Consider the following 12,016-nt stretch of genomic DNA (forward strand, 5'->3'; position numbering starts at 1 on the left):
GTCCATCTCCCTCTATCATGTCTAATGTTACCAATAATCAAGGGAGGGACAAGGGGTGATTTATTAGAGAGGTCCAGCACCCACGCTCCTTAGTGAACAGTAAATTATCAGGTGGGGTGAAATTCTTATACCCCCTTTGAACCCTTTGGAACAGAGCACTGAATCACTTGCTAGGGGCTCCCTCCTGTTTGAGGAACTGCACCCACCTGGTCATTTACTAATCTAATTTGTATGCAGAAGTCACTGATGTTGTCTTTGCAGCATTAAACAGCATGAGGTACCAGGTACAAAGCCTTTTGTGGTCATAAAGGGTCCAATTTATAGAATCGGCTGTTTGAGACAGCACAAAGGCCTTTCTCATGTACAAAACTAAATTTCAATTTGGTAACACATTACAGAATTGCAATTTAGGTTTGAGACAAAATAACGATTCGGTAATTCGAAGAGGCATGTTTTGGGCTCCCTTCTAAATACCAAATTGCATTGGCACATAATATTGTTTTATGACAGAATTCCAGTTGCAAAACGTTCATCTTTTACCACATTCTCAAAGGTTGTAAGCAATTCGCAAAAGGGAGGGGTGAATGTTTTAAAAAGCATATTTAAGAACAGGCGATGGCCCCAAGCATCACTGCCTAATAGTAAAAGATGGAACTTACATGATTCAGCTTTTTCTAAATCTTTTGCATTTTCCTCTAAAGAAAATGGGTTGCATTAAAAAAATACTTTATTTAAAAGGTAGGTAAGAGGTAGTTCGAATCGTGACCCACTAGGAATCGATAATTTGAAAACCAGTCTATTAATAGAAACTGCTTTTCCTTACCTTTTTGATTAGCACCATGTATGCCACCAAAGAGATCATGTGTATATTGGTTTTAGAATAATAGTTTTTTCTTTTCGGTTGTCTAAAATTTGTGCAAATATGCCCTAAAAATTATCTCATATTGCCACTTGGAGGACTTAAGTCCCCCTTCCATCAGCAGCTTCTTTGAGATCCTTTTGTGCAAAATCAAACGCATGGAGCAAGTTCTTCACAGATTCTCAGTATGCTTGCAGGTGGTAGACGCATTAATCAAGGTCACAGTCCAATGTTTGCATAATAAATGCTGAAGCATCATGATCTTCTGATGAGAGTGAAGGTGTGTTGACTTTTGCTGAATTAGGTATTATGTCCATCAAGAATAATGGGAGGTTAGTGTCCAAAGTGTTACATTACTCTTGGCAAAACATTTTCAAACTTTTCACAACTTATTGTACTCGTGGTTTGGTAAGAGCAGCGGCGGTCGGTGTAGGTAAGCACAGTGGTGCGGGAGAAGGAAAGGCGACAGACGACACAATAGTAAAAAAAAAATCATATTCCGTCATCTGTCGACATCCCACCACCGCCCACCTTACCACACCCCACTGTGCTAACCTGTACTGATCGCCCCTGGGAAAGAGTCTAAAAGAAGTTCCCATTTTACTAGTTAAACCATGGTACAATATTTTGGATTAATAATCAATCATGGATATGGATATGCTCTTTAAACTAGAGCAACAGTTTTAGGTCTTTTGTTCCATGAAGCTATCCTCTATCAGAGAAGGAATGTTTGGACCCATCAAACAATTGTAAAATCACCGAATGACAGGTTCTTCTTTTTGAGCTGTTTTCAAATTTGTTTTCAGGAGTATCGAGTCTCTGCAATAGTGACGGAGTAGGTATACTGATAACAGTCTGCCTGCCAAAATTAGATGTGGGCAGACATAGCTTTAATCACAACTGAAACAACTCTGGCTCACCATGATTAAACCCCTCTTTCAGCCCTACAGCGTAAAGGCCATGGGAGTAAGACCTCTAAATATGTCCACCTAATTTAGGGGCATATTTACAAGCTGGCGATAAAAATCCTTGCTTTAGCATCGGGATTCCTAACGCCCAGCTTTGCATCTCTAGAGAGATGCAAAGTGGGCGTTCCTGACCTAACATGACAGGAGAAATGTCGCTAAGCGACATTAATCCTATCATCAAGCCCCACGCTATGAAGCATAGCGGCAGGAAAAGTAGCGATAACCCCTGTTATCGCTACTTTCCTTTCGCCTGCTTCAGGACTGACTTAGCCATGATATCTTATGGAAGGTGGATATCATGGCTAAGTTTGTGAGTCCCTATCATCAAAAAATCCATGCTAGCCGGCGATAATTATCCTAGCGCTAAGTGCGCTTAGCGATAATTATCGCCGGTTGTTGCTGATATGCCCCTTCGATGGCTCGAACTAGATGTCAGTTTTCGCTGCCCATCACCATCAGGAAAACCCTGACAGTAAGGGGCAGTGAAAACTGCTTAATGCTTCCATCGCCATGGGAGAGAAATCCCATGGCGAGGAGAGCATTTTCATTTTGGGATTTCCTTTTTTGAATATTAAAAAGAAAACAGTTTGGGGAAGGGTTCTGTCATATTGACGGATCCCTGTACCAAACTGCAGACAGCAGTTACAGCAACAGCTGTGACTGCAATGCTTAAAAAATGCAGCCAGCTTAACTGTCATTTCTAAATTTGGCAGGTGGGGTAGCCTTGGCGTGGCGGACGTTAAGTAGTCTGCCAGGCCAACGGAGATTACTCCGTCTGCCAACAATTAAATAAGCCCCTATGTCACGTGAGCGTAACATCAGTCATAGTACCCAACTCTCTACTTTCATGAAACAAAAAACTACTTCATGAACAGCATTTGCTCAGCTACCATACATTTTTATTCCTAAATAGCTATCCTTGAAGGGTGTATTATTCACCCGCTGGCATTCTCTCCTGGCCCTTCTTTATCTGTCAAAGGCATATTCATCGGGAAACGGCCACTACAACGCGGCCGTTTCCACGCCTAACAATAACCAGGCATGCATTACAACGCATGCGTGGTTACAACGAATAGCCTTTACCACGCATACCTTTACTACGAGATACGTAGTAAAAGCACGTGTGAAAGGTAAAAAAAAAAAGGGGAGGCTTGGGGGTCACTCCCCCAAAAAACGAAAAAAACGGGTTAAAAAAAAGGGGGCTTGGGGGTCTCCCCCCACAAAAAAAAGAAACGCACCTGCATTCCGTTATTTTTAAAAATTGAAGCAGAAAGAAGACAAGGCAATCGGCGTCGTAAGAGGAAACGGAAAGACACTTCCGCTTCCTCTTTACGATGTGAAACGCAAATAGGAAGTGCTTTGGGTGAAGACAACGTAGAGAGGTAAGGGGGAATGAGGGGGTGGTGTCGCACAGGGGTAAATTATAAGGGTTACATTTAAAGGTTAATTAGTAGTGAAGGAAGATATCCTTTAAAATGAAAATGCCATTAACATGCATAGTTTAACAACGAAGATCGTAGTCAAAATGTGCGTGTTAAAGGCATTTTCGTGGTAAAGGATGTGCGTGGAGAAAGCATTCGCGTTGTAACACATGCGTGATAAAGGCATGCGTTACAACGGAATGCGTAGTCACGTCATACAACCATATTCATCTACTGAGAAAGTAAGTGAGCAGAGCCACACACAGTCCAGTGTCATAGAATGTATGTGTCAAAATAAATGGTTTGACATAAACCTATGTATTATTGATCCGATTAGGTTGGGAAAGTATCTTTTTAAAGTTGTACCGTTGCAACAACATGTTCTAGGCCCCATTCTCACTATCTAAAAAGTCAACAAGAGGCTGGGTAATTTATAGGAGATTTTCTATGGGTTTCTGTGAGAGTTGTGTGAAGCCCAAAAGTCTCATACCTCCCAAACAGGCCTGTGGGCTTTAATGTAAGCAAAACACCTCTTGTCTGTGGTTGTGGGCTTAACTTTTTATAAGTGATCTCGGTGCAAGAAACAAGAAAACAGTGAACATAGCCACACTCAGTCCAGTGTCATAGAATGTATGTGTCAAATACTTGGTTTGACATAAAATTATGTATTCTTGATTGGGTGAGGTTGGGAAAGGATCTTTTTGAAGTTGCACCAGTGCAATAAAAGGTTCTGGGCCCCATTCTAACTGTCCAAGCATTTTTTTAAAGTCAAGAAGAGGCTGAGTAATTTAGAAGAGATTTTCTATGGGTTTCTGTGACAATTGTGTCAAGCCCAAAAGTTTCTATCCTCCCAAACAGGCCTGTGGGCTTTAATGCAAGCAAAACATCTCTTGTCTGTGTGCTTAACTTTTCATAAGTGATCACGTGACCAAGAAACAATATTCTTGTTTTCCTCTGTTTAGCTTTCCGAAGATCTGTCTCTTTTATAGTTGAGTTTATTCACCAAATGACTATGTTTAATAATGTATTCATGAATTAATTGTTTTGCTTGTAATTCATACAAAGTCAATATATGTCAGGCTACCACATTATAGCGCGCGAGAAAGAACATTTAATTTGATAATGAATGTATTTCCAATTTTGATATAGCCTGAAATGATTCTTGTCCAGGTGAGCTGCATGTTAAAATTACAAAACACATTTTTCCTGACTTTATTTAAGAATGCCATGGTCCTGTAACCCTGAGTCAAGTCCCAGGTAGTAAACATAGTGGCACACTGAACTTAAACTCAACTTTAGCTTATATATGGTCTAGACCAATGAATAATTTCCAACCCTGTTATTCAGTAATTATTGGTTGGCACATAAATACCAGTGTCCAGGTGGTTTCTAAATACCTGTGAGTTCAATTTGTGTATGAGCTTCAAAACATTTCTTTTGCAACAGCATTATAGTCACAAAAAGTACAAAAAAATGTATTTGCTAATTTAATTAGCAAACCAATTGTTCTATGAACGAAGACAGCCTTAATTTTAAATACAATAAGAAGTAGTGTTCATATAACAAAACTTCTATTTGAGGGGTAACAAATTCTGACTCACTAACACTGGCTTCTTTTTAATTTTAGAGGAAACCGCATGTATGGTTTTTGCCCGCAGTTAAAATAATATTTCTCTTTCACTAGAGTTTCCCCTTGGGTTTATATAATTTTCTTGTTGAATCTGAAACATCTGACTTGAAATTCCGTTAAATGTAAGAGTTTAACAGCAGTGCTTGTCTGAGGTAACAACTTTTCAAGCAGAATTGTTTAGTCCATCTGCAAAGGTTTGCAGGTTTACCCTGTATACAGAGACTAAAATGCTCACCACAGACTCACGGCCTGTACTCATGGCATTTCAGGTTGATGGCCACATACTGAGATCCAGTGATTTTGTTCCATTTGGACGGGACTATCCTTACCCCGTCGTATTTTTCCCGTTCACATCTTTCTGAGACATAAGAATAGGTACTCTTTACACTGGAGTGGGGAAAGCCACTCAATGGTCCATGCTCTCCATTTGGTGTGCATCACTCACATTTTCTGTGTTGTCACCCTTCCCTCATTTATTGCAGAGACAGTTCTCTCTCTATCTCTCTAACCATCTTTCTCCTTCCTTGTGGTGGGATAGAATCCTTCACACTAAGCTCCCTAAAAGTTACAGATTCAGAAAACCCCTTGCCTTTTCCACCTATCGCCTTTCATGACTGTTCCTCCTTTCATCTTGTCTGGGTCTTAAATCTGCAACTGGGTCTTGAGAGGTTAATTTAAACAGGCCATTTCAGCCAAAACCTTTGTCAGTCCCTACATCCTGATTGTTTATCTACTATGCCTCTTACTCTATTTTCATTCCTCCTTCAGTTACTAACTGTAAGGGTTGAGAACTTTTGATTACCACCCTCCTCTTGCATATCAGCTCTATGAACTGACTGGTCCTAATCCAAATCTATGGATGACAGACAACTGCCTGAAATTAAACACTGAAAAAACAGAGGTGATGTTTGTTAACCAACCCTCACCCCCACCGGCTGATCTTTGGTGACCGACGCAGCTGAATCCCCCTCCTATCCCTGTGTCTTCAGTCAGGAATTTTGGCTTCAAATTTCACTCAAAATTGTCGGCCAAGGTTAAGATAGGACAAGATTCCAGAGCATGCTTCTGGAAACTTAAAACCTTGCGAAGATGTTTTCATCTGTTGCCGATGGACTGTCGGGCCACTATAGTTCAGGTCCTTATTACATCCCAGCTGGACTATGCTAACAGCTTATATTTAGGTTTGCCAGCCTACCTTATCCATAAGCTGCAGACAGTCCAGAACGCCACAGCAAGATTTATCAGAAATGTGCCCCTTCGACACCATATCTCTCCTCATTTGCGGAGCCTTCATTGGCTCCCTGTGAAAAGGAGAATTGAATTTAAGGCTTTGTCACTTGCTTTTAGAGCCACAAGAGATAGAGCTCCTGTATATCTGAAACAGAGAATTCAGAAATACCATCAGTCCAGGACCTTGTGTTCCAATTCTCAGATGCTTCTCCATATCCCTTGCTTTTCCAAAGCTAGGATGGGTGGGCGAGCCTTTGCAGTGAGAGCGGCTGCTCTCTGGAATGCTATGCCGTACCATCTGCGGAAAGCAGACTCAGAACCTTCTTTTATGAAGGCGTTGAAAACATGGCTGTTCGAATTGCCTTAGGGTGTCTCTTTCCTCCCTTTCTGACCACTCAGCGCCGGGACACTGCCGTTGGTGGTAGCCGAGCGCTTTACAACCTCCTTGGTATGGTATGGTATGTCTTCAAAGCTATACATCCTGTATTTTCTTGGATAGTATGAAGTATCCACAGAAAAGGTAAATGTAGTTAGAAGCCGCTGGAAATTGCCCTTTCTGCAGGATCACCCCCAAACATGTTGCCATCCACCTCCCTTGTATGCTGAGTTAGATTTTGTTGGCTTTAGGACTCTGGGTACTTTACCATTTCTAACCATTGCTAAGTGCATATGTTCGCTACTTGAAACTTGGTAACATTGGCTTAACCTCAGCTGGTATATTTAATTTACTTGTAAGTCCTTAGTAAAATGCACTAAATGTGCCCAGGGCCTGTAAATTAAATGCTATTAATGGACCTGTTACACTGGGTGTCTCACCCACTTAAGTAGCACTTTAAACATGTTTTAGGCCTGCCACTGCAGAGCCGATGTCGACTTGGCATTTATAACCCTTTGTCAAGCCTTAAACTCTCCTTTTAATACATCTACATCAGCCGTAAGGTAGGCCTTAGGTAACCCATATGGCAGGGTGCTGTGTAATTAAATAGTAGGACATTTACTGGTAGTGAAAAACACCCACATTCATTTTTCGCTATTGTGAGGCTTACCTCTCCCATAAGTTAACATTGGGGATTCCTTGTTACATTTAATAAGCTGTTATTCAAGTTCTAAGGACGTAGAGCTGTCATATTTGCTACCCATGGAATTGTAATGACAAATCCTCTTTACTGGAAAAGGTAAATTTTTCATTATAATTTTAAAAACGCCACTTTTAGAAAGATGCAATTTGTCTGCTCTTAGCCCTGTGAGCCTGCAGCTAGTCTGCAATACACGTCTGGGGTGGATGACTGCAGGACTTTGTGTATTCCCTCTAGACGGCCATGCACAATGGGTGCTTAGGACCTTAATGAGCCATTGCCTCTGTTACACCTGAATATGGTCTGTCCTGTCCCCACAAAGGATGGCTTAACCCCCTGTAGTGAGTCTGGATCTAGAGAAGAAAGGACAGACTTCTGTGCACTTCACATCCCCTCTTGGGAGTCTTCCTCACTTCAAAGGCACCACTGGATATAAGAGCCTGACTTGTGGCCCTACCGACACTGTTGCAAGAACAGGAACCAGCGCAACGCACTTTAAACCAGCGCATCACCATTGGAACTGATGCATCAGAACCACTGTATTGCCACTGCTGCAGTGAGAGACAATCAATGAATCCTCTCGACTAGGTGGAGAAACCCGGTGCACCGGCTTCAGGACCAATGCATCTCAGCTCCAGCGCTTCATCTTTGGAGCCAGCGCATCGCCATTGTTGTGTGGAGAAAATCGATGCATCACCTCAACTGAGGGATCGACACTGATGAATTGCTCAGCTACACCCCGCATGTTGCTGTTGCGACCAGGCTCAAGGTACTTTTGTTCAGCAGGCTTTGCGTGGCTCCTGTACCCAGCCCGCTCTCCATTGCCGCTGACCTGAACTCTTGACTTTGCCCCAGTGCAGCGCGACTAGATAAACTCCATAGGTGCCTATTGCTTTTAAGAGCTATTTTCACTTTTATTCTTCAAAATTAATATGTTGACTTCAACTTATTGGACTTTTGTCATTTTAGTATTGTTTTATTTATAAAATCATAATCCATTTTTCTAAACTGGTGTGGAGACATTTTGTGGTATTTTAGTGTGTTACTGTTTGAAGTGTTGCACAAATACCTTACACACTGCCTCTTAAGTTGAGCCTGACTGCTCTGTGCCTAGCTACCAGGGAGTGAGCACAAGTTAATTTAGGGTTTGTCTATGACTTACCCTGACTAGGACTGTGGTTCCTGCTTGGACAGGGTGCACACCTCTGCCAACCAGAAAACCAATTTCTAACTGAATCCAGCTCCTTCATTGTGACGATAATGAGCTCAACCACATTAACGAAGCAACCTACTATGTGCATCTACACCTTTTTCTGTCAGTCATTTTTATACGACTCCTCAAGTTTTGGAAGTTTTAAAACATCCAATTTCATGTATAAGCACAGCTATGCTTTATAAAGTTCCTCACAGACATGTGACAGTATTACTTAATATGTATACTAGCCCGTCATTCTGTTCAGCAATGACCTGCATTTGTTACCGATTATTAACTATTCTGGTCTGTATCATGTGTTAACTCTAAACACACCTCTTCTGCAGCAGTCGGACCTTTTCAAGGGCTGTTTAAACATTAATGTTCATGACAAATACTTCTAGAAACAGTGCAAACACATTTTGCTCTTTGTCTGCTGTTCAATCTGCTATTCATCCAAGAGATGCGCTCTCTGCTCATTTGTCATACTGATGATATCAGATTCATCAGCGAGGATGCCTCAGTTTCATGCTTCATGAGCATAAGATAAGTAAGCCTGGGCAGTGAACTTCACTCTGCTCATGGAGTTTGCAGAGTTTTCCACACTCTGCGTTACGCAGAGCTCGCGGAGATTAAAAAAACTCCGCTCTTTTACACAGAGTTTTTTCCCTCGCTTGCACCCGTCAACATCAAGTTGGCAAGTGCCAGCGAGAAAAATCCACCTCCAGGTGAGATTGTTCCTTGTTCGTGATCATCAATGTCAAGTTGGCGAGCACGATTATGGAAAATCAGCCTCCTGGCGAGATTTCTCAACAGGGGCATTCAGATTTCTCATTGCTAGTGGTTGTGCCTGCTTGCGACCTCTCGTATTGAGAAACTGTCCGTTCGCGCTGAGAAAGCTGTTGCTTGAGTAAAAAATCTACTTGAGTGGAAGAATGGAAGCAGTACCCGCTTGCGCTGTGCATGGTGCCGTTCGCGATGAATGCATAGTGCAAACCCCTGGCGCTGGAAATCACCCCAATCAGCATTTATCTAATGCAATCTGCCGCTTGCGGAGCTCCGTGTAGCGCGGCAGAGTTTTTTTCACACTTCGCAGAGTTACTTGGCAAACTCCACCCAGGCTTAAAGACATGGAGGCAAATTTACAAGCCCCTTGCACCACTTTTGCGTCACTTTTCCCATTTAAAAGTGACACAAAGGTGGTGCAAGGGGCTTGTAAATAAGCCCCATGGTGTACCTCATGAATTAATGATGGCAGGCTGTATGTTTGAGATATGCTGGCGGAAGGCATAGGTGCAAAATAGGTGGAGTTTAGTTCTCTAGGAGTTAGACTAACTTCGTTGTCAAGCAGATGTCTTACATGTTAACTTAGGTAATTATTTGAATTCTTTTGGAGCTGGCAAGGCTGCACAGGTGCAGGCCTAGCTTTGTGTGAGGTAGGGATGAGAACCCTGTTGAGACTGGGTTTAGATAGGTCTTTGTCAGTGTTGGCTGCACCTGGATGACCCATTGTTTTAGCTATACGGAAATCATACATGGGGTGAAGAGTTCTTTTTTTTCTTGATTAGTGTTGTGATGCAAGGGCATTTGCTGCAAACATTGCATCTAATGTTGATTTGTTAAGATACAGTGGCCTAATTGCTTCAGTTAACCTTCAGATATGTGCGAGTTGTTTGTACGCAGGTTAATTTTCTGGTTTGGTGTTAGTATGTTTGAGCAAGTAGGTGACCACTGCATGTACTGTGTCTGTATTAATGTCCTTCACTACAGTAGTTTGCCGAAGTACATATTTGGCTAGCTGTATGGCTTGGGTGCCAATTCCTAGTGTGCATAGTGTGCTGTGTGTTAACTTCCTGGAGGCTGTAACATGCCGTCTTATTTTTCATTGCTTCGCCATACATAGGGTTCCTCCATGTCTGGTTCCTATTTTGGTGTCGTCTGCAAGCTGTCCGTTCAGCCTTTAGCTGTCCGTTTCCCAAGATCCTGTATACTCTACAATGTACAAGGAGTAGGCTTTGTGTCAGCCCTTTGCTTATGATTGCATGGCATCCTTCTCTTGGCTGAATTTTATCCTTCCTCTGTAGACTTGAGGGCACTTTTTTTTCAGAAGACGAGGGTGCATCGCTTTCATTCAAGAGACCAATTTTCCCTTTATCAACACTTCTTTATATGGAAGCAAATTTGTGTTTTATTCTTTTTTTTGTTTACTGATGAGAGAAAACCTCAGAGAAAAGAGGTATGCCGTTAATAACAATTATGAAAACGCGTGTGCTAAATGGTGTGTGTTGAACACTCCCTCTCCAGTGGGTAGAAACTCATTACTTTCCCACTCTCTTGTCTTTTCTATCCTCATCTTCTTGCTCTCTGAACGTCTGCTCCTCTCCGATATCTTCCCTCTCACCTCCTTGCCTTGTGCCTTCCTATCCGCTCGTGCTCTCCCAAATCCCCTGTTCTCCGACACCTTCCCTATACACACCTCACCATGGCCTTTTCTCTCTCCCATCCACTTGCTCACTTTGTTCAGCTCTCCTCTACTATTCCAATTGCCAGCAATCCACCTCCCTTATTTTTTATTTATCGACTTGTTTAGGCTCCGGCAGCTTCACACTGCTATCAGACTGCTTGGTACTTTGCATACGTGTGGCATCCTGTAAAAGCTGTATTCATAATTTATCACTGAAAATTGTTCACTGGCCATCTCGGAATGATATATCAATAATAAAACATAACAAAAAAAATCGGTAATGGTACCTGTTGTGTTAAAACACACTTGTGCACACACAGCCATTTTTTAATGCGTTTTGTTATGCTTTATGAAAACAATGATTGTAAGATGGCCATTTTTTTAACGCAATGCACTGGCATCTTTGGATGATTTTTCCTCGTGAAGTACAAGAAATAACATCAGAAGATTCCTGTTGTGCATGTTCAAGAAAGACGTTGCAATTGCTTTTGCTATTGGTTTGTGAGTCTATTGTATTTCTGTACTGACATTTTTGCAAATGTATGAACTGTGCAAAAAGAAAAACCTGCAAACATATAAATAATATATATATAAGGAGAGGAGTGGTGAAGCAGCCCAGGTCCTGCAGCAGTGGCATTTACTCCTGCTCAGGAGACTGCTCATATGATCTAGGGAAAGCGTGATCGGCTACGTTGTAAGTCAACCAACGGTTGAAGGGGGCGGGTCCTTTGCCGGATACTGTGCTGTGAGGAGTGGAAGGAAAATGTGACTGGCACTTGAACAGCCCAGTGAATTAGACAGGCTGACGGAAATCCCGTGTTAATGTATACATGTGTGTATTCATTAATTTTTTTTCATTATGTCGAGTAAATATGAGTCTGGCAAAACAGTTAAAGCCTTCCTTTATAAGAAAGGGAAGACAATCCATGACAAATCTTTTTTTTCTGGTTATATGATTATGTAGTTGCATAAATAGCAACACATGAGAAGAGTGTCCAAAACTGTACGTTTTTATGATTTATGCAATACAACTGACCAATGAGATGATTCTATATTAAATTCCAATGCTTCCTTATTTATTGAGGTGGGTTTTAGTATGAATGTACGTTTTAATCCCGCCGTCTTTTTCCCCGCATGGAATCACACCGCGGTTGTTACAACGACCGTGTTGTGATT

The sequence above is a fragment of the Triturus cristatus genome, chromosome 6 (genome assembly GCF_964204655.1).
Source record: "Triturus cristatus chromosome 6, aTriCri1.1, whole genome shotgun sequence".
In the NCBI taxonomy this organism is placed as follows: domain Eukaryota; kingdom Metazoa; phylum Chordata; class Amphibia; order Caudata; family Salamandridae; genus Triturus; species Triturus cristatus.